The 27,700-nt window shown below is 40.8% G+C and overlaps 1 protein-coding gene and 1 long non-coding RNA gene across 11 annotated transcripts in view; one reads left to right on the top strand and one right to left on the bottom strand.

The window, feature by feature from the left end:
• CADPS (calcium dependent secretion activator) overlaps positions 1 to 27,700 on the bottom strand; it is a 459,608-nt gene that overhangs the window by 273,674 nt on the left and 158,234 nt on the right. The window lies entirely within an intron of this gene.
• LOC144291230 (uncharacterized) lies at positions 1,027 to 7,437 on the top strand. Its single transcript, XR_013358552.1, has 2 exons — positions 1,027 to 1,149; positions 6,907 to 7,437. It is a non-coding gene; the product is annotated as an uncharacterized LOC144291230 (long non-coding RNA).

The raw sequence follows: 27,700 nt of genomic DNA, 5'->3' as shown, positions 1-27,700 counted from the left end.
TGCTCATTTCCAATCAGGAAAAAGACTTTGGCCTCTGTCCTCACTAAATTCCATTTACACTAATCTTTTTAGGTTTCCCAACATCATTATTTCATAAAGAAAAAAAAATAATGCTTGGTGCTAACAGATATATTTTTGGGGACTCTGTCACTGTAACGAGAAACCACACTAATCTTGTAGAAAAAGAAAGAGTTTGCAATGAATGGTTTTACCCATCTTAAGCCAGTTTCTCTTCCCTAATAATCTGCACAGTGAGCATGATGTTGAGATTTCTGAGGCTCAGGTTTCTATCATCGTGCTCTTGCTAAAAACATTTTTAAGCATAAATGGATGTATATTTTCCATATGATTTCTGCATGAACAAAGCTGCAGTGGAGAAACACACTGAGCCAAAGAAATGTCTCCAATAGGTTGTCGAATGGGATTCTTTGTGCTGTTCAGGACTTGGAGACACAGATGGTAGGTGGACATTCACACCCCCTAGAGTTTATTGAGAACCTCCAGCTTGACCTGCTGGTCCTAATCCTCATCGCACTGACCCTCCCCACCAGCCTTGCCCCATGGGTATAGAAGCAAAAAGACCAGGAATGGAGAGGAGAAGAACTGATAGAAAGAAAGAGAACTATCAGTGTTCCTAAAGCATGAGCAAGTGGCGATCGCCATGGCTTTCCTTTATTCTCCCTGTAGGGCTACCTGTTGCTCCTCCTCCAAGAAAGTAACAGAAAGACTGGGATGCCTGCAGGACAGTAGGCATCCCATTTTTCCTGTGGGATGATTCCTTTGCAGCCAGCTGATTGACTGTTTTAGTTGAGCAGATCTGAGACACAAAGAGAACTAGAGGAAGATGGTACAATAGGGGAGCACCAGTGGCCTGTTTTTACTACCACAATTTGGTATGGCAAAGATGCATGGCTTTTCATGCACCAAGTGCACGCTGAGAAAGGGAGCTGAGCTAGAGCCATCCTGTAGGAACTTCATCCTCATGGGTAGATGCTGGTCCAGGGAACTCTCACAATAGGAGGTTCTAGAATGGAGTACTGAGGATGAGAGCTGATGTGTGAGTGGAAGATGAGAGGCTGAAGAAAGTCTCTCTCATGAGAAGACATCTCTGCAGGACTAGGATCTCCTGAGCTTCAGAGCCCATTTCAGGTGTGCTGTTGCCCTGTTTAGAATGCTCACACCCCACTCTGTTCAAAGTCACCCCTTGCCATCTTTCTTCTGTAAGGTCAGGTTTCCTACCACATCCTGTCTTCCAGACTCCTTTCTCAAAGACTCTTATAAAACCATGCACTTGCCATCACAGAATTCAGGTTAGTGTGCAGTTGTACATCCATTATTATGATTGCTGATTAATGCCTGTTTCCCCATTAGATTGTAAGTTCCATGGTTTTAGCTCCACATGATAATCTTAGAGAAAAGCATAGAGCCTGGTTTGTGAGGTGCTTAAATTCTTTTGGAAAGAAAGAAGGAAATGAGCTTTCTGTATATAGCATTCCTGATAGTGCCTTCTCACAGCATTTACCACTGTGGAACTTGGTATTATTATTATTATTATTATTATTATTATCATCATCACACATATCTGATGCTTCTATAAAACTAGAAATTTCTAAGGGCAGGAACTTTATCTGCTTTCTCTCTGAATCTCCCATAAAACCTTAAAGAAAGAAATGATGAGCATGATCTTTGTTCTTTGACAAATCCATATGAACAAAAACCTAGACTGGATTCTCATCCTTTAAAGTTGACCCTCAGACTTCCTAATATAAAATCTTGTTTTGAAGAACTCTGATTCTTCAATCACTGAATCAATGACTTCAATATGTCTACATGGTCTCCAAAATTCCTCTGCTTTATTCTCGATTCTGTTCCAGACTGCCTTACATAATAGGCAGGAAGGCATAAAGGGTGCTGCGTGTAGATGAAAAGAGGGAAGAATGACACGTTAGGCCTTTTGTTCTCCAGAGGGAACTTAGTTGGCAAAAAATCATATTGAATCATATACCATGTCTGTACCTATAGAGGAATTAAAAAGTATTTATTTCAGGGTGGCCTTATTAACTAACAGATTCAAAGGCAGTAAGAAAATAATCAGAAGAAACAGTAGTGAGCTAAATCTGGCAGCACAAGGGATGAAGGCAATTCGGAAAGGTAGTGGCTTCCTTCTTCAATAATTGAAATCCTATTTCACAGTCCACAGATTTTGTGGCTGTGCCTTGATACCACAATAAAAGTATTTCTGGAATCAAGGAAAGAATTCAGCTTTTTATTTTTGACGTTAAAGATAAGTACAGGAGCTATTTTTCTCACTTTTATTCTACTTTAGCATAGGAAACCAATACCCCCAGGAAACTGGTGAATCACTAAATAACCAGAAAATGCCAGAACAGACCCACTCAGTCTCAGTTATGTGAGACACTTAACTCCTAAAGAAGCTTACACGGGAATCCTTACAAGGAAGCCCCAAGCACTGGGGATGCTAGTTCCTTATGACTGCCTTATGTACTCCTCTACAAGCACAATTTCCCCACTCTGAATGTTAGTGCTTCAGAAATCACCCTGAAAACTGGTAGTGTTCAGTGAGTCATAGGATTTTCAAACTAGTCCATTTTAATACCCTCCTTCACTTTGCTATTCAACAGAATTAGAAGCTGAGAGGTCAGGACACTAGCTTGATAATTTAAAATTCTTATTTAAGAAATCTGGACCTCTGGGAAAAAAACAGTTTCTAAAAAGGATCATAATAGAGGCAGTTCATTCTTTCCTTCTTTCTTCTTTCCCTTCTTTCGATCAGTATTTATGAAACATAGATTATAGCAGGTAATGTGGTAGGGGCTAGGAATATAATGAGAAGCATAAGTAAACTAACTGGGTCATCTTTCATGAAATGTATTACCTAATGTAGGATGAAGACATTAATTATGCACATTAATATAAACTTACAAATTGATTATTGCTGCAAAGAATGAGAACAAGATTATGTGGCAGACATCTGATCTAGTAGCTCTTGAATTGAGAACAAAAGGTAACATAGAGATTGACTAGGCAAAGAGTTGAAAAGCGCATTGCAGACAGGCATAGTATGTGCAAAGGGCCTGTGACAGGAGGGCATTTGGAAGCATATGGCTGGAGTACAAGGCAAGGAGGCAAAGTGTATGAAATAAGGCTGGGGTGATATACAGAGGTCAAGCCATGCATAGGGTCACGGAAACACTTTGCATAGGCTCTTTTAGATCATGGAAGATTATTTTTCTTTATCCTAGATGCAATAGAAAAGTGCTAGAAGTTGGTTTTTTATTTTTTTTAATATTTATTTATTTGAGAGAGAGAGAGTGAGCAAGCACAAGTGAGAGGACCAGAGGGAAATGGAGAGAGAATCCCAAGCAGACTCTGGGCTAAGTGTGGAGCCCAACACAGGGCTTGATCTCACAATCCTGAGATCATGACCCGAGCTGAAACCAAGAGTTGGGCACTTAACTGGCTGTGCCACCTAGGTGTCCCAAGCACTAGAAGTTTTAAAGTTGGCAGGCAGGGCGGAAATATCAGAGGAGGGATGAGAAATTGAAATATAAGCATATAAGCATTTCATATAGCTTATATGGAGAAATGATCAGAAGGATTAAGAGTGAATGGTGGTTTTGGTAGCCAAGTCTTCTAAATATACCAAGTGCCTACATTGGGCTAGGTGCTTTATAGTGTCATAAACTTCTTTGATTGTTACTACAACCCCATAAAGAAGGGCTTTTTATGTTAAAAAAAAAACCTTTTTATTTTAGAATAGTTTTAGACTTATAGGAAAGTAGCAAAGATAGTACAAAGAGTTCCTTTATTACCCCACACCCTCTAATAAGACCTTTAATAGGTCCCTCTGTTGTTACTATCTTTCATTACCATGGTATATTTGTCAAAACTAATGAACCAATATTGATACATTATGATTAATTAAACTCCATAATTTGCATGGCCTTTCTTAGTTTTTCCCCTAAGGTATTTTTTCCGTTTCCAGGATCCCATCAAGAATGCTATATTCTATTCTGCCTTTATGTCTCAGACTCCTTTGGGTTTTGTGAGTCTTTCAGACTTTCCTTGTTTTTGATAACCTTGACAGTATCAAAGAGTAGTAGCCAGGTATTTTCTAGAATGTCCCTCAGTTTGGTAAATACTGGTATTTCTCATGGATAGACTAGGTTTATGGGTTTTGAGGATGAAGACTACAGAAGTGAACAGCCATTGTCAACATACCAAATTGAGGGTACAAACTATCAACATAAGTTATCACTGATATTCACCTTTACCGCCTGGCTAAGATAATGTTTTCCAGCTTTCTCCACTATAAATCTACTTCCTCTCCAGCTCCTCTCTTCATACTGCTTTCTTTGGAACCGAGTCACTAAGTTTAGCCAAATGTTTTGGTACTAGTCCGTGAGTCGTATCAACATAAATTATTTGGAATTCTGTATGGGAAATCTGTTTCCTTTATTTATTCAGTCATTTACTTATTACAATATGGACTTAAGGATATTTATTTTTTACTTTACATTATAGTAGCCCTATGTGTTATTTAAAGCGTTGCTCTAATTGTTATCAATTAGACCTTTGGGAGTTCTTCTGTTGGCTTCTGTGTCTTTTTAACATATGCCCATTATTTTGTGGAGTGTGTGTGTGTGTGTGTGTGTGTGTGTGATTTTCCTTTTTGGCACTAAATAATGCTCCAGGTTCCTCTTGTATATGGTCTACCACACCCCTAGAATTAGTCATTTTTCCAAGGAGTCCTGGCTACTTTAATGGGAGAATGGCATTAGATGTGCTCATTGCTGCTGGGGAAAGAAGGATTTTTTTTTTAAGATTTTATTTATTTATTCATGAGAGACAGACAGACAGAGAGAGAGAGAGAGAGAGAGGCAGAGACACAGGCAGAGGGAGAAGCAGGCTCCATGCAGGGAGCCCGACGTGGGACTCCATCCCGGGTCTCCAGGATCATGCCTTGGGCCGAAGGTGGCACTAAACCGCTGAGCCACCAGGGCTGCTTGGGATTTTTATCCTCAATTTAGATGAGAATACAAATGATTAGAAAGGCTAAATGACTTAAGTAAAAGACAGTAAGTCTTAAGTGCCCAGTAAAAGACATAGCAAAAGATTCAATCAGCTACCTTTCCTCCATTCTCCTTTGTAAGAACACTGTAAATTTCATTCCATACCCACCATTTCCCTCATTGGCTCATATACTTTGAGGAAAGCTGATCCTATCCCCAGCTCCAGTAAGGGTCCTCCCTGGCTTAAGTCATTCAGCAGGTCCCCACAGGGCTCAAATCATGGATGTGAGACCTCTGTATAAAGTATATGCACCAATCAGATGCAAGATGACATTCTCTAGAGGGTTTCTGGGTAAGAGATGCTCTCACCTTTCTGAGAAAGATGCTGGGGGAAATTGTCTTTTCCTGCTGGATGTAAGTGGAACTGTAAAAAGAACCTATGGCAGGATAAGATGATAAGAGACCCACTGTGAGAGAAACAGAAGGTTGAGACTTTGTTGAACTCAGTAATTTATAACCGTAGTAGAGCACAAGATCATATACAGTTGAAGATTCTGCTACCAATTAAAGATGGAAGGTGATTCACCCATTCATTTACTTATAATTTATAATATGCTTACTTTGCTTCTAGAAAAGAATTAGGTGGCTTCCAACAAGGCATGGATGCAACAAACCTCTATAAACAAAGTTAAAAAGGACAAGAATCAGCTGAAAACTGGAAGTGGCCACTTCATTCAAAAAACCCAGGCTAGTAAAAAACAAACAAACAAACAAACAAACAAAAAAACAACCCAGGCTAAGGAAACATAGTAGAACAGAGCAAAAACAGGACTCAGAATTACTAATCACGAAAGCAAAACAAAGAACTTGATGAATTACTTTGCTTGCATAATCAAATTTCAAAACTGCTAGTTTTGAGTCCTGAAGGGAACCTGTCACAGACAATCTGCAAAGGAGACACTGAACTCCATAAAGGTTGGCATCAGAGGGAGTGGTTTCACGATGCAGGAGGATTCCTCCTAAGGTCATTTCTTATGTCTGTTCTCAATAAAAGCCAAGGGTTTAAAGGATAGTTCTGTGAAGCCTTCCAAAGAAACCCAACCCAACCCAGAGTGTACTACCCATGGGTAGAGTTTTAGGGAACTGATTTAAGATGGGAGGACAAAGAATCTCAAGGAATAAAATAGTTAACATGCCCCTTGGCTTCTGCCATCAACTATCAGTTGTCTTGGTTTCATTTTTAACTGGAGATTCATCGCAGATAGCATGGAAATGAAAATCGGCTTTGAGTTCACTAAATCACAGTTGAGAATTCTGACCGTGGAGTCAGAGACCTAGGTTGTAATTCTCATTATTCATGTTTTGGCCACCATTCTTTAGTTATTGGTTTTCAAACTGTGTTCTACTGAGTCCTGGGGTTCCCTGTAGGTCCTGGGGGAGGGCTGCATAGAGGCCAATGGTGGGGCTCCAGATTTTCCACCCTTGCTTCCAGCAGAGCAGCTTTAGACTTTAATCCCTGAAACATTTCATTTGAAAAAAGGATCCTGCTACTAAAACAACTGCATGGCAGTAACAGAAACCTATTTTTGACACTGAAATATATCCCCGTACATGTTCAAGGACAGAGAAGTAGTGGGCATACAGATGTCATAACGTTAACTGTAGTAAAAAAGTCTCCAAATATGTTCCCTAGCCAGCCCCTCCTCCCTGTCTTCTCGTGCCCCTCCTGATTTCGGATGGGCAATCTATTTTCTCTCTCTTGGAATTTGGGCTGGCTCTGTGACTCGCCATGGATGACAGGATGTGTGGCTCAATTATGCTCTGGCGCTTCTGAGTGCAAGCCTTGTGTGGACTGGAAACTTCTATTTTCTAGCTCTCAGTGCCCAGCTGCAATGTAAGGTGAAGCCCAACACACATGGAGCAGCTGTGGGGAGGAGGACTGAGGCAGTCAGCTGAGACCATGAGCATCAGCTATAAGCGGCCTTCTGTGTTCCAGCTCAGTGGATGCTGCAGACAACTGCAAGCCCAGCTGATACTGTGCAGAGCAGAAGAAGCACCCACTTAATCCCTGCCAACCCACGAAATCATGACAGATGACAAAATGGTTGTCCTTTAAGCCAAAGTTTTGGGGTTAGTTTGTTATGTACTCACAGATAGCTGAAACAGGGAGTGTTTGTTTTCTTCTAAGTAGTTTTCAGATTCTTTAAAATATTCTTTTGCAATAGACATGTGATTTAATCCCCTTCCTTGTTTAAAAATGAGCTATAAAAGTGTGTCAGTAGAGAAATGACATCTTTTGCTTTTATGATTACTTCCTTTGTCCAGTTTTTATAATTAACAGTGTGGTCACTGGCCACCAAGGCATGATGTGGTCATGGAGCAGAATAAAGCTAACCAATACTCACAGGTATTAAAGTTGACCTGTCAATACATACGCGTGCACACACACGTACACACACACCCGACACAAGTGATCCAGAAATGTATAATCAAAGAAACAATTAACAGACTTTCTATGAAAGTGTTTAGTGGAGTATAAACATACCATGTAAATCAAAGAAGTGGTGATAATGATGCTAATGTTTAGAAGAGAGGGGAGCTTAAAATATTCTGACTCCCACAGTTCAGTTGAGGGGTTCGTATATGAAATGACCCATTTACTCGTCAGTCAGGAGAAAAGTACAAATGAACAATGGTGCTCAGAGAATAAATTAACTGTATTCCAATGAATGAATGAAAAAAAAGCCCTATGTATTTCTGGCAAACAGAAGAGTTTTACTTTTCTGTATATTTCAGAAGCATCATATACCTGTGCTTTCTTATAGTGCCAAAACAATACCCAAGAAACCCATTTATTCCTAGTTATTTCAGAAAGTCAGGCAGGAGAGGGAGTCAGCAGATCAGCTGACATCACTGGGCTGGAAGGTATCTTTGGTTCCAAACAACATAAATACCTGTATGTGTTAACTGTGAACCTGACAGATATTTCTCTTGAGTTTCTGAAGTGTTTTTTGTTTGTTTGCAATTGGAGTTTTTTGCAATTGCAATTTTTATGCAAATGGCATCACAAGTCATAATGTAAAGAAAAAAGTGATTAGTCTGCAAACAAAGGGTGGTAATTTAAATCCCCATGTTTCATGATGGCACATGCTTGAAGATTTACCATTTCCATTCCTTTCATGTTTGCCTTTTTGAATGTCCTGCTTGTGGAGTATATTTCGTGAAGGCATCTTGCCTGCCTAGTATTGGTGATTCATAGTAAGTGAAGTCCAACTGAGTATTTTAGTATGCATCTCAAAATAACCATTTATTTGATATTATGCAATTTGGTATCTTTCACTTGGGGAGTGTCCTAGGGTGGACTGTGGAACTAGGCTGGAATATATTTTAAGTTGTCAGGGACCAGAAAGTTTGCCATCACTACACATACCCTTTGGTCTCATGCTCCTCCCCATACAGTGATGCCCAGAAGATGCTGGCCTCATGTTAGTTCTTAGTGACGTAACTGTGATAATGGTGATGGCTGTGGGCTGCCACCAAGCAGCAAAGCTGCAGCAGCTGTCACCACAGCCTGGGAACGGCCATCAGGAATTGTTTTCTTCCTTTACGGCCAAAGGCTTGGAGCTCAAAACAGCACGAGGAGCTTTGTTTATGGCAGAGAAGAGGGATCAACAGTCTTGTTTGTGTAGATTAGGGTTCGGGGGGACTAAAATGGGGGCAGGAATCTCTCCCATCTGTTCTTGTTTTTCTAAAGGGCTGATGTCACTGAACAAGTTAAAATGGCTAAAATTCCCCACTCACTGCCCTCAATATCAGTTTATAGGTTGCTAAATTCACACTGACCTCCTCAGGGAATCAGTGAGAAAGTCCCAAATGTAGCAGGAGATACTGCAAAGTGCCATCTGATTCAAGTAGAAATCATTTCTATTAACAGCCAGGGGCATTTTATTGGGAGACTGTTAATAAATTCTAAGGAATAGCACTTAACTGCTGCCAACTCAAGGAACTTCTTCTTGGTTTTAATTAAATGACAAGAAGGTAAATAATCAGACAAGGCGGACTGTGAGACCCCAGAGGTACCAGGAATTTAGGGCCAGGATGGGTTGGTTTGAACATTTGCAATTTTCAGTGGTGAGCACCAGGACTACTTTATCTTTCTGCTACTGTTATCTATTGTACATTTTCAAATCTTGTCCTTCAATTTCTTTTTTTTTTTTAAGATTTTATTTATTTATTCATGAGAGACACAGAGAGAGAGGCAGAGACATAGACAGAAGAAGGAGAAGCAGGCTCCATGCAGGGAGCCCGATGCGGACTCGATCCTGGGACTCTGGGATCATGCCCTGAGCCAAAGGCAGATGCTCAACTGCTGAGCCACCCAGCCATTCCTTGTCCTTCAATTTCAACATGTGCATGAAGAGTTGTTATTGCTGCTTCCTGGTTACCTTTCACTCTTTTTTTTTTTTTTTGCTTTCACCTTAACAAGTCTGTGGTAAAATCCCGTATTAGTACTTTTTTTTTTTTTTTTTTTTTACAGTTTACAAAGAATTTTCAAGGACATTGTCTCACCTGAACAGCACAACTGCTGTGCAATATTGCTGTGAAGTAGGTGGTATTGAAATAAGTCATACCTGTCTTACAGCTGAGGAAATTGAGGTCTAGAAAGGCAAAAAAAAACAAAAAACAAAACAAAAAAAACAAACAACCCCCCCCAAGAAAAAACAAACCACCCAGAGCAAAGCACTCATCTAATCCTGTCATGCATTCAACAACTAGTGAGCACATGCTATGCTAGCTGTGTCATGACATTAGTTGCTAAAGGACTATGGTTAGAATACATTTGGAAGCAGAGATCAGGATTTAATAAAAATTTTCATTGGTTTATCAGGGTTTCTCAATCATAGCACCACTAACATTTTGGAATGGATAGTTCTTTTTGTAGGGCCTGACTTATTAATAGTAGGATGTTTAGTAGCATACCTGGGTCTATTCAATAGAGGTCATTGTTACCCTTTCCCTCATTGTAATAACCAAAAATGTCTCTAGACATTGGCAAATGTCCCCTGGGAGCAGAACAGAGAACCAATGAGAACTGTATTTTGTGGCTTTCAGTTCATGTATAAAATGGGTACATACATTAATGACTACCTAATAGCACTGCTATGGTTAATGAATTGACCACAAGTGATCCAAAAGTGGGAGATGGTCCTATATTATTATTCTTATTCAGATTTTCTAATATTTTTAAAAGATATTTATTTATTTAGCGGGGAGAGAGAGTATGAACAGGGGAGGGATGAGGAAGGGCAGAGGCAGAGAGAGAAATAAACCCCCCACTGAGCAGGGAACCCAATGCAGGGCTCGATCCCAGGACCCTGAGATTACAACCTGAGCCGAAGGCAGATGCTTAACCAATTGAGGCACCACCCAGGAGCCTCCAGATCATCTAATATTTATATTGTGTTTACTATGTGCCCCGCAAACAGGAAGAAGGAGGCATTTTCGGGCCTAACTTCTAGGCTTTGCCTCCATTCGTGCTCTGTTTTCTCCACTGGCTGGCAACTCTTCTAAGTCTCCCACCTAGCCAAGTTTCATTTTGTTCTTGGTCTCACCATCTGTAAACATCTTGTTCTAGTCTGTTACAATCTCGTGTCACCTAAGTTGTAAGGAAGCTTTCAGATTTGGAAAGACTTTTCTCAGGCTGACCTTTTAGAACTTGCCATGCTCAGAGGTTCCATGTCATCTTGTTCTCTTTCTCATGATTAACCCAACAAAGTCCATCAGTCCCTGATGTTTATCATTAGAAGGAATTGGGGATACTGTAACTGACTGTTCCCCAAGTGTCCATGGTAGCAGCGAGAGGTGGTAAAGAGAGGAAGAAGAGAAATGGAGTTGACATTGTCAGCAATTTTCTCTAAATGGGCCCCAGAATATAATTCTTATTCCAGAATGTGAAAGGCAGTGTAACAATTTTTTTTTGTTTCCTTTGTTACTAGGCTGTGATTTGACAGCTTTCAAGAGTTTTGATATTTATTTGTAGAAAAATTTCCTAGTTCTAACAATGAATACTTCTTGAATAAGGAATGGCTGATGTTTGATTTTGTCTGAACAGTATTTTCTCCAAGCAAAACATTAATTAATTTTTCCATGTTGCACTTGAACTGCAAAAAAAAAAAAAAAATGCATTCTTCCATTTCATTTTTTTCCGTTTTACCTTAGGTGACTTATAAACACTTTCTCTATAATAAGAAACGTGAATCGAATCTAAAGAGACTGTATACAACGAACTTTAAAACCATACTGTAAACATAATTAAGAGATAATGCCAAGAGAATAGAATGTCATCTTGAGATAATGACCTCCAACTGCCGTTAAAAGCATGGAAGGAGAAGAAAACCGATGCCCAGAAATACAGATTGGCTATTAGCCAAGACCTTCACTTCAATGTCAGTGCCTTAGGACTCCCTGAGTGATAACTGAATCACTGCTTTGTAAAACATAGTCAATTTCCCATCATTCTCAGGAGAAGAGTTGTAGGGCATAAAACAAAACACAACATATTAATTTGTATTTGGATGATGTATTTGTATAATCCTTTGGACACGAGCATACTTGACAGTATAGAATTTCTTTCTGCCAAATCACCAAAATTTATCAGATCCTTATTCTAATCTTTCAAAACCTTAGGTTTGGCTTCTGGTTAGTGAATCAATTCATGCAAATGTGCTAATAGATTCTCGGGTCACCTTTCCCAGGAGATAATTTTCCTTTTAATAACTGGAAAAGCTTCTAGGAAGAAGTATCTCCTAAGGTGGGCAGGATGGGTATGATTTCAAAGAGTGGCAATGGGACATGAAGCGAGACACCATTCTACATGGAGGAAACAGCATAAGCAAAGCATGGTAATAGGAAAGCTCACAGCAAATTTAGAAGGATGACAAATAGTTTGGTTTGATGATAGGGCAAAACCAGTAGAGAAAATATCAAATATTTTAGCTGGAAAGAGTATTGATTCTTCTTTAGACTAGAGCCCCAAACAGGTACTTCATTTGCTAGGTTTAGAGTGAAGATGTCCTATGCCATATATTTTTTAATACAGAGTTTTAGCTTCTCCCCAAAGTCTGGAAGATCTGCCAACAATGGGCCTGTGATCCTGCTGGAGCTGGAGCTGGAGACAATTTGCAGCTATCCTCATTAGGGAGGTGTTCATTCCCCAATTGGCCACAGTCCCTACCATTCCCTATTTGAGTTTACAACACACTGAAGGAAAAAGGAAGTTGTAATGTATTGTTGCTTTTTTTTCTTGTGGTAGAGAATCATAATCTCCAATAAGATGTAAGCTTGTATTGCTCTTATATTAGGTTGTATTTGTTCTTATACTGAGGGTCATAAACAATAAAGTTGAATTTTCTTTTCTTTTTCTTTAAAGATTTTATTTATTTATTCAAGAGAGACAGACAGAGAGAGAGAGAGAGAGAGAGAGAGAGAGAGAGGCAGAGACATAGGCAGAGGGAGAAGCAGGCTCCCTGCGAGGAATCCAATGCGGGACTCGATCCCGGATACCAGGATCACACCCTGAGCTGAAGGCAGACTCTCAATGCTCAACTGCTGAGCCACCCAGGCATCCCTAAAGTTGGATTTTCTTACACCAAACTTACTTCATTCATTTCCATTGACTGTCCACACTTGAGATGATGACCCTGGCTTTAAATAGGGGAAAATTTTAAAAGATTTTTGGGATGGGGAGTGATGTGATCAAAAGTATATCTTAGTTTGGGCATGAGAAACCACAGCAGATGAAAAAGAAGAAAGAGCACTCAAAGACAAGAATGGAACTAGCAGTCAACTATAGTACTAGAAGCTCCAGATCACCAGGGTCTGAACCAGGCTACGAATGGAAGCAGCAGCTTGGGCAGGGTTGAAATGGATGACATTTTGCAGTTCTTCTTTTAGCTTCCTAAATATATGACTTCAGAAATTATAGAAATTTGGAAGGAGGAGCTGGTGTGTTGAGGTGAGTGATAAATTCATCTTGGATATGTTGAGTTAAGGATATGGGGCAGATTAGTGAGAAATAGGAGATTAATGCATAATGGAGTGACTGAAACAAAGGGCAGGGAATTGGGAATCACCAGACTAGGAAGGCAGCTGATATCATTGGAAGGAAGGTCTCTAAGGCTGAGAGATGAGAGAGAGAGAGAGAAAGAGAGAGAGAGAGGTCCATGGAAAAGCCACAGCAAGAGCTACATTTAGGAGTATCTTAGTTCATCTCGGCTGTTACAAAAAGATACCATAAGTTGGGAGGCTTATATAATGGAAATTTATTTCTCATAGTTAAAGAGATTGAGAAACCCAAGAGCTCTGGCAGATTTTGTGTCTGCAGAGGGTCTGCTGCCTAGTTCACATATGACTATCTTCTTGTGTCATCACATGTGAGAAAGGACAAGTGAGCTCTCTGGGGTCTCTTTTATAAGAATGCTAATCTTATTCATAAGGGTTCCACTCTTCTGACCTAATCCCAAGAGGCCTGACTCCAAATGTCATCACTGTGAGGACTGGGCTCCAGTGTGTGAATTTTGGAGGGGGTGGGGCACAAACATTCAGTCTATGGCACACAGTAGGTGCTCGTGCAATGGATGAGTGACATACAACAGTAGACCTACACTGCCATCATAGCAGCCATACAGAACTTCACATTTTTTTCCTCATCATACTCCTCCAAGGTGAACAGCAGTCTCCTTTCTTTATGGACTAGGAGACTGAAACTGAGTCACTAAATAACTTTCCAAGGCCATAGGGGACATCAATGCCTGACTTGGCAATAAAATGCAGCAGCTCCAGAAGCCATTCTCATCTTCTCTGTATAAATTAAAAAGAAGCACCTGAGTTGTCTCTCTCTTCACTGCAGCATTGTTGTGAGCCAACTCCTACCCACCAAATTCTGCTCAGTACTTACCAACCTCTCTGGGAACTGGACCTTAGGGCTGTAGGTTAGGAATCTAAATCTGTATGTATGTAGGTAGGACTACTGCATGAGTCAGAGAGGAAGGAAGAACGAGAGTGAGAGAATCCCGCCAGCCTTGTTATAGAATTTCTTAAATGTATAGCCACCTGCACACAAAGTAAAACACACCTCAAAAATGATTCTTCAATGGCAGCCCATAATGCCATTTCCTCGACTGGAAGTCCTTGGGTTAAGATAGCAAATGAATAGAAAGCATGCTTATTTCAACAATGTGGACTTCTTTTTTGAAAGTATATATAGATCCAGATGCACATGGATTTTTAAAAAACAACATTGTCATGTAGCATCCAACATCTGAAATTCTTAACCCCAGTATAAAACCTGCCAATACTATACCTCATAGAATATGGATGATGGCATTTTAGACTAGATTGTCAAACTCTGATATGTATCAGAAGTACCTGAGAGTTTGAAAAGAAAGATCGATACTCAAAACTCATGCCAAACCTTTGGATCACAGCTTCTAGGGGATGGGGCTTCTACTTCCTGCCTTTTTGCTCTACTTCCAAGAAAATTCTTATGCTCAAGAAAGTATAGGAACCACTAGGTAGAAAAGAAACATTGGATCCAGAGGAGACAAATACCTGGCACACTTACTACCACATTTTCATTCTGCATCATAGCAGCCACCATTAATTCATCTCTGTACTCTTTACCATTGAGCCTCAAAATTGCTTACTGCAGCTACCATATTATCAGAGTTTGGCTCAGAAGATAAGCCTATTTCTTGGCTCAGGAGATAAAACCCATATTTTGTTTTAATCTCCTGAAAATGGGTTGGAACCAATAAGTCCACTTCCTGTTGGCCTATTGCAAACATGAACCTGGTCTTGGAACCATATTCTTGAAGGACGTCATTCTTTTCTTTTCCTTTTCTTTTCTTTTTTTTTTTTTTAAGATTTTATTCATTTATTTATGAGACACACACACACACACAGAGAGAGAGAGAGAGAGAGAGAGAAAGAGAGAGAGAGAGAGGTGCAGAGACACAGGCAGAGGGAGAGCAGGCTCTGTGCAGGGAGCCCAACATGGGACTCGATCCTGGGGCAGCACTAAACCCGTGAGCCACCCGGGCTGCCCCTCTTTTTCTTTTTTTAATTGAAGTATAATTGACAAAATTGTAATATATTTAAAGTGTACAATGTGATGGTTTGATATATACGTACAGTGTGATAGGATTCCTACCATAGTGTTAATTACCACATCCATCACCTTACATATTTACATTTGTTTTGCTTGTTTTTTTTTTTTCAATGAGACTATTAAAGTTCTACTCTCTTAGCAAATTTCAACTAAATGATGCAATATTATCAGGTATAGTCACCATGTGGTACACTGGATCATTACTGGGGGTAGGGAGGTGGGGAAATAGGGAGAAGCTGGTAAAAGGGCACCAACTTCCATTTATAAGATGAATGCTTTTCAATTTCCATGGCAGCCATCGGGTTCTGAGCCACCGTGACTGCTCACCAGGACAGTCTGTTAACATTCTACCTGGTTTCCCAGGTTTGAGTCTTGGCCCCTGGATTACAGTCTCCACATACGGCTTCAGGGAAGCTTGCTTTCCTTTTAAATGACAAAATCTGTTGGTATGTTTATTAGGAGTATATTGAATTTGTTAATTTAGGGAGAGCTGACATCTGTATAATGTAAAGGTGAGTATCATGCTCAGTCTTGAACACATTAATGTCTCTTCTCACTTGTTTCTAGAATAATCATGGTCTCTCCATAGATGGCCTGATCTCTACTAACTTCTCTAATAGCATCTTGAGTCACTCCCTCCCCTGGCTGAACTTTTTGGGTTTTTTCCCCCATTTCTGGAACATCAAGTGTTTCCCCATCCCAGAGCCCTACACTTTCTCTTCTTTCTGTCAGGGACACTGAGCCCCGTTCGGTTTTCATCCTGGTTCCTCTGTATTGTTCAGGTCCCAGTTTAAATTCATGTCCTTAGAGAGGTCCTCTTGATCACTTTTTCTAATGACTTCCACTCCTCTTCATCCCATTAGTTCTTTCCTTTCCCTTCTGGTCATTCTGATTAGCCAGGATTATTTTATGTATTCACTTGTTTTAATTTTTTACTCTCTGTTTCTCACCCTAGGTTGTAAGCTATACATTCTAAGGACAGGGACAGACCTGTTCTTCTCATCAGTTGTAACTCCATACTTAGCATCACACTGGGCACAGAGCAGATTTTCAATAGAGAGTTGATGAATAAATGAATGGGAAAAAACATTCAAAATTCCATTTCACTCCATTTCTACCTCTATCTTCTACCAAGATAAGTTACCAACAGAATACCTGAATTTCTTCTTTTGCCATTTTATAATCACATCTGCTAAATTTATGTTTATCATCTTTAACATGAAATGCATGAAATGCATCCACAATTCATTCATGTTTCATGTGATGATCCATCAAAAGACCACCACAGGAGGAGGCTATCATTGACAACGTGGACAAAAGGACATGTTCTGTCTAAGTCAATCAGCTTCTTCTGACCTGGCCACCCCCGTGCAATATAGCCAAGGTGGCAGGAATAGATGCTACATATGGCTCAATAACATTAGCAGTGCTAATGTTACTGCTGAGTGGCTAATCTGCCAACAGCAGAGATCAGCACTGGGTCCTTATTATTATATCATGTCTCGGGAGGACCAGCCAGCCCCCTAGTAGCAGATTGACTGCATTAGACCCCTTCCATCAAAAAGGAAACAGAAAATTGTCCTTATTCTATGTACACATATCATGAATATGAATTTTCCTTCTTTGCCCATGTGATCCTCTTAGCACCACCATCCGCCGACTCCTAGAATGCCTGATCCACCATCAGGATGTTCTGCACAGCACTATATCTGGTGGAGGAACTCATTTCACAGCAGAGGGAGTGGAGCAGTGGATTCCTGCCCGTGGAATTAACACATCTTACCATATCATCCTTATTCCTCATCTGGAAGGAACTGGCCTAACTTAAATTTGGCATGGTTTATTGCAGACTCAGTCACATTGCCAGTTAGCAGTAGGCACCTGCAAAGAATGGGGTTCTGTCTTAGAGAATAGATGCTTTAAATCAGAGAGTGATACGGTATGGTCTCCTTCAGCACCAGAACTCATGGGTGTGGGAATCAAGGGTGACAATGGGACTGTCTCTTCTCACTGTTACTCCCCCACAGTCTGTTTCTTCCTGTCCTGGAACTTTCAGTTCTCCTCAGGTTTCCAACTCTTGGCTTTTTCATTCCCCTCATCATTTTTATATGAGCTCGTTGGAGGTTAACTTTACAGTTTAGTCTTTACCTCCTGGCAGCAACAGTGCCTTCTGTCAGCAGCTGCGGAATCCAGTGTGCAACGTTTTCAGCACAGAAATCCATCTCCTCCCTGTATCTCTCTCAGGGAAACCAGCATCTCCTCAGAGGTCTGGGTGCCTCTGAGTTCCAGCCTCAGTGCCCAGGACCCTGTGAGTTGCAGCTCTGTGTAGCCCTTTCCCTTAAACTTCTAACTTTGCATAATTCCAACCTTTTTTCTCTGCTCTTGAGACTCTAAGGGTCCTGCAGTTTAAGGGTCCTGATATCTTAAAGTTCTTTTTACTTTTTTATAAAAAAAGATTGTATTTATTTGTTTAAGAGAAAGAGTGAGAATGAGCAGAGGGAGATGAAGAGGCGGATTCCCCACTGAGCATGGAGCTGACTCCAGGGTAGATCCCAGGACCCAGAGACCACGGCCTGAGCCACAGTCAGACACGTACCCCACTGAGCCAACCAGGTGCCCCTTATAAAGTTCTTTTTACTTTTGCAGTTACTTATTTAACAACTTTATAAATAGCTAGTAATCTTTTCTATTAGGTCCTCTCTGTAAGCCTCCTCTGGTGAGGCTTCTGTCTCCTGACTGGCCCTAACACAGGGAGACAGATGGATAGCAGTGGGTGCTGCCCCAACCCAATAGGGCAGGTCTCAGCCTGGCAGGTGACAGAAAGAGGAGGGCCTCTTGGCAAAGGGCGCCAAGTTCCTTATTGAACAGACAACCCGAAACAATGTGGAGATGGGGGTGAAAACCCTATTAATGACAGTGAAGGTGTTCTGTGGATGGAGAGAGAAGACAGAGACACAGCCACCTACAGAGTGGCCCATATTCATTAGCATTGTGCTGTGAAGATAGGGCCTGCACCTCTGTTTCTGTGCAGGGGTGCAGAGAGGTATCCCCATCTATCATGGGGCATCGGGCTGTCTGACTAGAACAGCACTCTGTGCATGAGAGGGTGTTCTGATTGGATTACATTCTCAGAGAAGCTTTCACTGATATCCTTAAATGTGAAAACCGACCTTCTATAATAATGCCTAACATATGTATACTGCTTTAGAGCCTATAACCCATTTTTACGGATTACCTGACTTGATCCTTACAAAAACTTTATGAGATACAGCAAGGCAGTCAAGCACCTGGGCTTTAGAGATACAAAAACTTAGATGGGAATCTTGGCTCAGTCACTTCCCGGTTATGAGATCTTGGGCAAGTTACTTAAATGTTTTTACTCTTAGTTTCCTTTTCCTCAAAAATGGACACCCTAGCATATTGACTTATACAATAAATTTTCAAAATGCTCACTCTTACATCATGGATGAGAAAAGAGGGAGTTGTTGAAAGGTGAATTTACCCACCAAAGTCACTGAGTGGTGAATCTAGGCCTCACACTTGTCTTAGATTCAAGTTCCTTCGCACTTTTTATCAGCTGAACGATTCTTCTGGAAGCCACTTTGCAAGGGGCCCTGGCCCTTGGCCCACCCAGGTATGTTCTGTGCAGCAACATTCATACATAGTTTCTGGTATGTCAAATGCAGCAAGGGGACCCCTTTTTCTAATATATATCAGAGAATCCTAGCACTAATTCAGAGTGGGAGTGATTCATGGCTCATCTTTTTACCCTGCTGGGCCTCAGTTTCCTCAAGTTAGGGTGGTTATCGCTTATATCAGTAGTTCTTCTTAACTCTTACCATGTTGGCATCACCTAGGAAGCTTTAAAAAATACTGATATCTGAGTTCACCCCCCAGAGAGTCTGATTTAATTGGACGTCAGTGACGTCATTGGTCAGAGACCAATGGCCTAGACTTTGGTCATTAAGAAAAAAATCCTCAAGTCTACTATGAAGTCAGAGTTGATAAGGAGTCAACAAATCTGGTCAACAGTCTGTTTTTATAAATAAAGTTCTATTGGAACACAGACACATTTGTTTTTTACATATTTCTATGGTTGCATATGCAATTTTAAATATTATCTATGGTGCATTTGCAGTATTACAGCAGGGTTGATTTGCAATAGAGACCATATGGCCCATATAGCTGAGAATGTTTATTAACTGACCTTTTCTAGATAAAGTTTGCAAACCGCTTATTTTAAAGGTCTGTATGGGGATGCCTGGGTGGCTCAGCAGTTGAGCACCTGCCTTAAGCTCAGAGAATGATCCCGGAGTCCTGGGATCCAGTCCCACATTGGGCTCCCTACAAGGGGCCTGCTTCTCCCTCTGCCTATGTCTCTGCCTCTCTCTGTGTCTCTCATGAATAAATAAATAAAATCTTTTAAAAAAAGGGATGTATGACTTCTATGGGTCTTCTATCTCTACCATTCTATGGATCCATGATTTCTATATAATAAATGAGATAATATAGTCAACCCAGAGAAGTGACTTTCAAACTTTTTAGACCACAATTGAAAGTAAGAAATATATTTCATATCCCTTGGTGGTTTTAAAAATGCATCTACAAAGTCTTTCCTTCTAGAGGAGGAGCTTAATTCTCCTCCTCTTGAGTGTGGGCTGGACTTAATGAACCATTTCTAAGAAACAGAATTCAGCACAAGTAATGGTTTGTGACTTTGGAGACTAGGTCATAAAAAGCCATTGTGATTTTCATCTTGGTTGCTGTCTCTCTTGGATTCCCCCAGGGATTAAATAAGATAATGCAGGTCAGGCATTTGGATGACTGTCTGCTGCATAAGTGCTCCTTCAAACATCATAGTTCTCATTATTATAATTATCACAACTCAATCCCTGATAGTGGCTCACTTTTTTTTAGGGATGATTCTTGCATTTTAAAGAAAGGAAGTGGGGAGCTAATCCTAGGACTCATTGGTGTCATTCAAGTAGGAATTCTAAGACTAACAATATAATCTCTATTTAGTTCTTACCATGCTTCAGGCAATGTGCCTGTACTTCATATGCTTTGTCTTTCTTAATTCTCAGAGTAACTCTATAAGGACTGGATCATTATTATCCATAGTTTATGGTTGAGAAGATGCCACACAGACTTTTTAAGCAATGTCCCCAAGGCTACACTGCTAGTCAGTGGTAGAGGCAGCATGGCGACCCTTAGTTGCATCCCAGAAACTGCAGTTTCATTCATATTATTCTTCTAGGACAAGAGAGAAAAGCTATTTTGGGGAAAAGTTATTATTAGTGTTGTGGTTGTGGGGAATGAGGATCCAGGGCTAAAAGATCCTAGCATAGGGGCTCAGACCTACACTACCTAAAGGCACAGGTATGAATAGAACGTGGACCGGAGCAGAGCTTCTGGCCTCTGCCAGGAGACTATGAAGACCCAGGGCAAAGCGATGCTTGGAAGAGATGCCCTGCTTGTCATCTGATTTCACAGCAGGTACCCACAGGCTCATACCTGTAGGCACTGCCTTGGGGCACAGAAGTAGTTCAGAGAAGGATGGCTTGCAGAATGACTGGGAACTAGATATAGCCCATTCCGCGGCAGAAGATTCATTCATTTATTCATCAATTCATTCAGTTGTGTGAACATCTAGATTCTTGCTACATGAGCAGGAGTATGGGAGACAGAAAAATAAATAAATGTAGTCTTTGCCTTTGAGGACCATGAAGGATCATGACCAGTCCCAGTGCTGTGGGCTGAGTGGAGAGAGGTGGAATGAAGCAAGTGCTATAGGGAGGGCTCAGTCTGGAAAGCTCTGGAGGATAGCACTGAGGAAGAGAGTATCAGGAGATCATCTGAGCTGTGTCATCAAGGAATACATGGATGATGAGAACAGAGAGAAGGGTACACACATGAAAAATATAAACTCGAGAGGACCTGGTGACTGGGTGGGAGCAAAGGAAATGCCAGTTACTAAGATGATTTTAAGTTTGCTTCTGGTGATCTCTGTCCAAAAGAACTTTCTCTGATGATGGAAATGTTTTATCTGCATTGTTCAGAATGGTAGCTACTAGTCACACATAACTGTTGAACACTTGGAAGGTGGCTAGTGCAATACATTTAGCCCCATTTCATGGATGAAGAAACCGAGGCACAGAGAGGTGACACTTGACCAGGATGGCACAGCCAGGAGGTGGAATCTGAGCTGAGACATCTTGGCCCCAGATCCCATGTCCTTAAGCACTCCAACATTACGTCAGCATTCTGTTCGCATAATCTTTTTCTAGAGATAAGCCCTATTCTGTAATAAACATGTTAAAATCTTGTGAGATTTTTACAGTAGTACTTATTTACAAGGTATTAAGGCAGCTTGCTCTTTTTTTAAAATTTTTATTTATTTATGATAGTCACAGAGAGAAAGGCGCGCAGAGACACAGGCAGAGGGAGAAGCAGGCTCCATGCACCGGGAGCCTGATGTGGGATTCGATCCCGGGTCTCCAGGATCGCGCCCTGGGCCAAAGGCAGGCGCCAAACCGCTGCGCCACCCAGGGATCCCTAAGGCAGCTTGCTCTTTAAGTGAATTCAGATGTGAACATCCTGATTCAAGTTTTTGGTAAATCTATAGGAGTTTGTTCAGATGGTTCATACTCCAACTGCGTGACTACTTAATGAATTTGGAAAATGTATTAAGTTGCTTAAGGGACTCCAGACCCTTTTCTACCAGAAGTCACTTAATCCAGGGAGGAACCTCTCAGTGGGGATGGAGAAGGGTTCTGTAGTTAATCTAAGAGAAATCAGTGGGCATTTTTTTTTCTTCTAGTGTAGAGAATTGGCATTAGGGCTCACAGCTGGAAATGCTGTTGTGTGGATCTGAGAAAGCTCCTGGGAACATCTATCTATAGTCCTCCAAGATTGCTGACATTTGGCCTGTCCCACTAGGAAGCTGGAATTGAATTCTGACGCCAGTTATTTTTTCCCCCCAATGGGATTAATGGCAAATTGAAGAGAGAAATCTTAGAGTGGCATACTCTAGGGAGTAAGAATAAATTACAGAGCTCTGAGATAGATTTGAACTAGTGACTCCTAGGCTAATGTGGTACAGCTACAGGACACCAACAAAGGTCATGTAATGTGTTACTCTAAGACAAAAAGCAGGCAAATCATACTGAGATGAAATGAGAGATCACATTTTTTTCTTAGTCACAAAAGGTGCAATTTTAAAAGGTGAGTAAAGACTCACAAGCCAGTCAGTATATTTAACACAATGTTCAATCCAATTGACCCATTGTAATAGCAAAGTTCCTCTCTTTGCAAGTCCCCTCATCTATTTTTTTTTTTAATTTTTATTTATTTACTTATGATAGTCAGAGAGAGAGAGAGAGAGAGGCAGAGACACAGGCAGAGGGAGAAGCAGGCTCCATGCATCGGGAGCCTGATATGGGATTCGATCCCGGGTCTCCAGGATCACGCCCTGGGCCAAAGGCAGGCGCCAAACCGCTGCGCCACCCAGGGATCCCTCAAGTCCCCTCATCTAGAATTAAGTGTCCACAAATGAATTCCTAACAACATAGAGAATGTTTAGTCAAGCAACACCAAGTCACCATGCTGTAGGATTTAACTTTTTTTTTTTTTTAAGATTTATTTATTTACTTGAGAGAGGGAGAGAGTGTGAGCAGGAGGAGGGGCAGAGAGAGAGAGAGAATCTCAAGCACTGAATTCAGAGCCTGATGCAGGGCTCAATCTCATGACTCTGAGATCATGAACTGAGTGGAAACCAAGAGTCAGATGGTTAACCACTGAGCCACACCCAGGTGCCCCAGGATTTAACTCTTAAATTCATTCATTTCTTCTACCCATTTATAGAATACCTACTTCAGGTCAGGCAAGATATTAGGTACTGGGGATAGAGCACTGAGTAAATCAAATGAAGTCTCTGCTTATTTGGGGCTAACATACCAGTGGGGAAAAGGCAATAAACAAGAAAGTTAAACAAAGAAGACAATTTCAAATCATTATACCTGAGCTGGAGAAAATAAAATAGGATGCTATGAGACCACAGTCTAATTGTCCAGGGACATTTATCTTGACCTCAGTAAGAAAGGTAACTGCATTCTTAACTCTCAGAAAACATTGCTCCCTTGCTCTCTGAATCTGTTCTATCAATCACCACTGGCTAATTGTAGCTGGGAGATGCCTGTCTGTGTTATACTCACATGAGTACACATTGGACTTCCATTTGATGCATATATGATTTAATGATATCCAAGGAAATTTGCTGGTATCCTTTGGAATTCTATTTATTCAAATAACTGTTTTCTTCAGTTTTTGCCTCTCTCTAAGGTCCCTAATTTGGTCTTTAATCTGGTAGGCTTTCTTTCATCTGCTCACTCTGAATTGGACTTAGTCCTAATGATGATGGATTTGCTACACGAAAATTAAAGTTACCGTCATTGACAAGCACTGGCGATTAACTGAGGATGATTTCTTCCTCTTGTTCAAAGCTAATAGCAGACAGACATGGCACTCTTGAACTTCTAAAAAGGTGCTACAAAATTTTAACAGGCATAGAAAGATCTGCTATCAAGCACTCGATGCTGTTTTTACAGAATTTGTGGGTGTTCTGTAAACCGACAGCCTTTCAATCAATTTACAAACCAGAGCACAGAAAGACTCTTTCCCTCTTTTCATTGCATCACTTCTGGAAAGCCCGATGTGGGGAAATACTCCTAATGGAGTCAGCAAAGTAGAAGGATAAAGAGCACAGAAAATAAAGAAAGAAAGAAAAAAAAAATCCCCACATAAGTTAATCAAGTGCAGCATACCTGCACTTGGATGCTGTTTGGGATTCCAGATTGGTGTTTAAAATAGTTTAAGACAAAAGTAATATGCATGTGAGATGGAAGCATTGCTTTGGGAGAACATTAGTAAAACTGTCTTCCTTTGCTGTGTTGTCTTCCTTAACTTGATGATAGACTTTGCAGAACTCCTTCACCATTAGTGTCACATACTCTAATTCTGGAAAGGTAACAGCAGGTGGGATGAAGTCATTTGGGCTCCTCTCTCCCATCCAAGGCAGACCCTTATCCTTCCAGGCTGCTGCCATAAGACACACACTGAGGAATTCTTGTCCATTGCCCACAAATACACATCCTCCCTGCTCACTCTTCTTTACTTGGTTGCTCCTAATTTCCCACCCGAGAGGCCTAAGAGGGGACTTCCTGACTCCCTCTCAATCCATTCTGCTCTCAAGAGAATGTCTGTCTCCCCATGGCACTCTCTCTGCATGTCTGTTCAAATTGCATCCTTTTATAAGGACAGCAGTCACGCTCATTAGGAGTCACCCTACTGAGCTCATTTAGACTTGATTATCTCTGTAAAACCCCTGTCTCCAAATAAGGTTGTATTCACCTTAGGGGGTTAGGACTTCCACATATGAGTTCTGGTGGGGCGGGGAGATACAATACACCCCATAACAAGAACTATGTAATTTTGTATCTGTAACACTCAGCACAGTGCCTGACACATAGCAGACATTTAATAACCACTTCCTGAATGAATGAAAGAATCTGAGGTTGATAAGGGGCCCCAAAGCAGAAATCTTGCATTGCTAAATTTTCAGTAAGGGAGGATGATAGGCCAGGGCTTTGCTGTCAGTAACATTAGCCCCATGTGGCTGTTGACCACTTGAATATGGCTAGTCCAAACTGAGCTGTGTTATGACTGCAAAAACACATTCCAGATTTCAAAGACTTAGTTCAAAAAAAGTAAAATATCTTCTTAACACATTTTATATTTATTATATGTTGCAATAATGTTTTGGCTGTATTGGGTAAAATTAAATATATTATGGAGATTAATTTTACCTGCTTATTTTTACTTTCTTTAATGTGGCCCCTAGAAATTTAAAATAATGTATATAGTTTGCATTATATTTGTTATTGGATAGCACTGGTATAAAGAGAGCTTGGAGCATAGAGAAAGTGTTAAAGTGGGGAGAGAAAGGAAAACGTGGCCAGGAAATAATAATTATATTTATGTGCATACTGATACGCTTATATATGTCCTTTGTGTGTGTGTATATATATTCTTATGCATCCATCATTGTGCTAAGTACTCTGTATGCAAAAATCTCATTTAATCATCACAGTTTGGTGTGGGCTGTATTATTATTATTATTACTTCCATTTCACAAGTGAGGAAAGTGAAGTACCTAGAGGTCAGGTAACCTGCCCTTATTATAAACGGGGATTTAAGCCCAGCCATTCTGTCCCCAAAGCCTAGTCCCTTATATACTGCTTCCTTTTCATGAGAGAGCTATTTATTTGGAGAAGTCAAAAGCACTGGGAGGAGCCAAAACCTGAGTCTGGTGTGTAGAACCCTATAGGGAAATTCTACCTCTGTCCCAGTCTTTATTAGGACTGAGCCTAATCAGACATAACGAAGAAACCCAGTTGAGTCACTTGTGATGCTGCTATAATTGCCTCCACTGTTGGATCAATGATAAAGTAGAAAGCTGAGCAGCTGTGGCATCTGCAGGAGCTGCATGGGATAAAGAAAGGGGCAGAGGCTTAGTAAGCACATTTCTACTTTCAGGGAAGCTCCAGGGACTGGAAGTGGAGCAGAAAGCAAATGCAGACAGAACAATTAGCTAACAGCCTCTCTCTTTGCCAGGGCTCCGCCCCAGAAGAAAGCCCTTTTAGGATGTGAGGAAATGAGATCCAACACCAGAACACCTTCCTTTTCATTGCAAAGGCATTTGAAGGTACTTGCAAGAGCCAGCTCAAAGCTTCCAGATCCTGTATTCCAGCCTTCTTACAGTTAATATTGGCTTTAATTAGGGCATCTCCAGCTCCCACTCAAAGAGAAGGGTGTGTCAAAGCAATAATCTGATCAATCAGGTCATTCTTTCCTCTACTCTTCCTCTAATACTGTTACTCCTTCTCCCCCACCTGCAAGGGGAGAAACAAAACAAAGCTACATTTTTTCATGGCTGGTCAAATTGGAGGTCATTGTGAGAGGTCTCCAACTGCAGTTTCCTTTTGTGTAGAACTGGGTTTTATTTAATGCATACCATCAGATAGCCATTGCTTATGATTAAATTAGATACTTTATATGAAGCACTCAGTCCAGTAACTCATACATACAATAGCTATGTATTGCTGTCCTACTCTGTGCCAGACCTTGTGCTATTTTCCTTAAGCAGATTATTCAGTCCAGACCTACTGAGTCAGACTCTCTGGGGTGCTGCCTTGAAGCCTTATTTTCAACATGCTTTCCAGGTGATTCTGAGGATGGACTCTGAAGCTAGAGGACCCCTAGATTACATTGCTAACACCTCAGTAGTGATAATTATTATTTTATTTCACTTAATAAAAAGCCCCTGAACAGAAACAATCCTTCTCTCTATCCCCATTACTCATTAGCACACAAGTATTTCCGGATTTAATGACTGAATGCATGATTCCATCCTGTGATGCTTCTAGGTGATTCTCAATCTTGACTGCACATTACAATCAACTGAGCAGAGGCAGGAGTAAGGCTGGGAGGGGGGCAGCTTCTTAAAATATACTGATTCCTGGGCCCTACTCCAGACCAACTTAGACTTTTCAGTGGTAGGCTTGGAATTATTATTATTATTTTTAATTGAGGTATAAGTGCACAAATGTTAAATATGTAGTGCAATGCATTTTTCCGAATGGATATGTCCATTAAACCACCATCTAACTTAAGACATGAAATATTTTTGCCTAAGAAGGCTCTCTCAGTCCTCTTCCAGTCAGTAGCACATATGACCCCTATCCCTCTCCACCGATATTTTTTAAAGGCTCCCAAGTGATTCAAATGCACCACTAGGTTTGAGAATCACTGATTTAGATTCTAGAACATTGGACTTCCCATTTCTGCCCCCGCCCCCCCCCCCCACCACATTTGTGAAGTTGACTTTGGGCAATTTCTTCATGAGATTATAGAAAATAGAAAATAATGGGGTGAACCTTAATTATTAAGGCAGACAGGAAACAAAACTCCCTCAGTTTAAACCAAGCTTATTATCACTGCCTACTTATGCTTATCACTTCTTTTAATCCCTGATTTATTTTTTTTAAGATTTTATTTATTTATTCATGAGAGACACACACAGAGAGAGAGGCAGAGACACAGGCAGAGGGAGAAGCAGGCTCCACTCAAGGAGCCAGATGCGGGACTCGATCCCAGGACCCCAGGATCACGCCCTGGGCCGAGGGGAGGCGCCAAACTGCTGAGCCACCCAGGGATCCCCTAATCCCTGATTTATGATCTCTGTGTCTATTCTTTCATGCTGTCAGGATCCCTTTGTAAAATGCTACCTTTTTAAAATCTGTGCCTCTTCTTAGAAAGTAAGTCACACATTTTTGATGCAGCAGGAGAGCAAAAAAGAAACAAGATAGAAGTTCTTATATTTCTCTTGTGCCAAGCACTCCTTGGTAGCAAAGTGATGAAGCCTATAGACTTCATCATGTTT

The sequence above is a fragment of the Canis aureus genome, chromosome 19 (genome assembly GCF_053574225.1).
Source record: "Canis aureus isolate CA01 chromosome 19, VMU_Caureus_v.1.0, whole genome shotgun sequence".
In the NCBI taxonomy this organism is placed as follows: Eukaryota; Metazoa; Chordata; class Mammalia; order Carnivora; family Canidae; genus Canis; species Canis aureus.
Note: the sequence above shows the minus strand (reverse complement) of the source record. Positions and strands in the feature narration are given on the sequence as shown.